The 1605-nt window shown below is 35.6% G+C and overlaps 1 protein-coding gene across 1 annotated transcript in view; it reads right to left on the minus strand.

The window, feature by feature from the left end:
* Positions 1 to 1605, minus strand: part of LOC106872637 (ADAMTS-like protein 2) — a 236153-nt gene that overhangs the window by 131319 nt on the left and 103229 nt on the right. The gene's annotated exons all lie outside the window — the stretch shown is intronic.

Raw genomic sequence — 1605 nt, forward strand, 5'->3', positions numbered from 1 at the left:
CCAACCCTCCTTTCCAACAAATAAACAAAATGAAAACATATTTTAATTCTCTGCAACTTCACTATGTCAAATTAATGCCATTATTTACTTTTTAGCGAAACGTTTTCAGCATAAATAGTCTAAGAATTTGATCTATGTTTCTCTTGATAGATTCCATTAAGCAGTTTGTTAAATGCTTCAATTTGGTCAATCTTAATCTATATATATAAAAGTAAGGATGTGTGTGTGTATGTGTGTGTGTGTGTGTGTGTGTGTGCGTTTATATGTGTGCATCACAAAAACTCGAGAACTACCCAATCGATTTCATTCAAGTTTTGCGCATGTATCACTTAGGGTCTATGGAGTGTCATGGGCCAAACAAATGTCTAACCCCTTGTCTAATGCGAGCCCGGAGCAATATCTTAGACTGTTTCGGTATCACGTGTCAAAAGTGAAGCAATAACATCTCTATTGTAATGTGATATAATAGTTTCATTTTTATACAGTTTCACTTTTAATTCTTTTTAAATCAATGTATTTTTCGAAAGAGTATGATAGCGAATGCAAACATTCGAAATGAGGTTCTTCCGAAGGATTTCTAGAGTGACATTATTTAATAGAGTGAATAGCTCAGAGAACGGAATTTCTCTGTGCTGAGACACTATTTCTCTGCATTGAGAGATAACATAACATATCCAGTACCACAGACATGTTAAAATGCTGCAGGAAAGAATCGCAAGACGATAGGAGACCTAGGGTTAGACCAAGAAACAGATGGTTGAATAACCTCCATTATTTCAGTTCGTCATGGCTGGGCATCTACCCAGTAAACGTAATGATGGTTTCTCAGAAGATAGTATGGCGGAAGTGACTGAGAATTTTAGTCCTATACTTCTCCCATTAGTTTTGAGTGAAGAAAGTAGTTGGATTAATGGATATATTTTCTTTAATGTAAGTGCGGTGAGCTGGCAGAATCGTCAGCAGGCCGGGCGAAATGCTGATCGGTATTTCGTCTGTCGTTACGTTCAGAGTTCAAACTCAGCCGAAGTCAACTTTGCCTTTTATCCTTTCGGGTCGATTAAATAAGTACCAATTATGCACTGGGGTCGATGTAATCGACTTAATCCGTTCGTCTGTCCTTGTTTGTTCCCTCTATGTTTAGCCCTATGTGAACAGTAAAGAAATGCATATTTTCTTTAATCATTGAGTAAACCAGTATCTATCTTGACTTCCACCAATTATTATAATATTAGTTTATATTAGACGACATTATATCCCCAATCTTTGAAGTATTGCTATATTTAAAAAACTAAATGTAATTCATAAGTAACTTCTGCCAATTTTTTTTTATGAGGGTTACTCAAAGTTTAATCTGATATATTTCATAATCTGTGATCTTCTGCATAATGTGTAATCTTCTGTGCAATGTTTGATCGACTACCTAAGCAGTTGAACAATTCCATCAAAGATGTTTGGTTGTAGATATACTGTAACACCAAGAGGATAGCGTGAACATTACCTGAAGAAACTCAAAGGTATTTCATTTTGTGCAACAATTTATCAACATTATTAGCCTCGTTTTCAAATACAAAACAAGCACACACACATGCACACACACACACACAC

Source organism: Octopus bimaculoides, chromosome 12 (genome assembly GCF_001194135.2).
Source record: "Octopus bimaculoides isolate UCB-OBI-ISO-001 chromosome 12, ASM119413v2, whole genome shotgun sequence".
NCBI classification, from domain to species: Eukaryota; Metazoa; Mollusca; class Cephalopoda; order Octopoda; family Octopodidae; genus Octopus; species Octopus bimaculoides.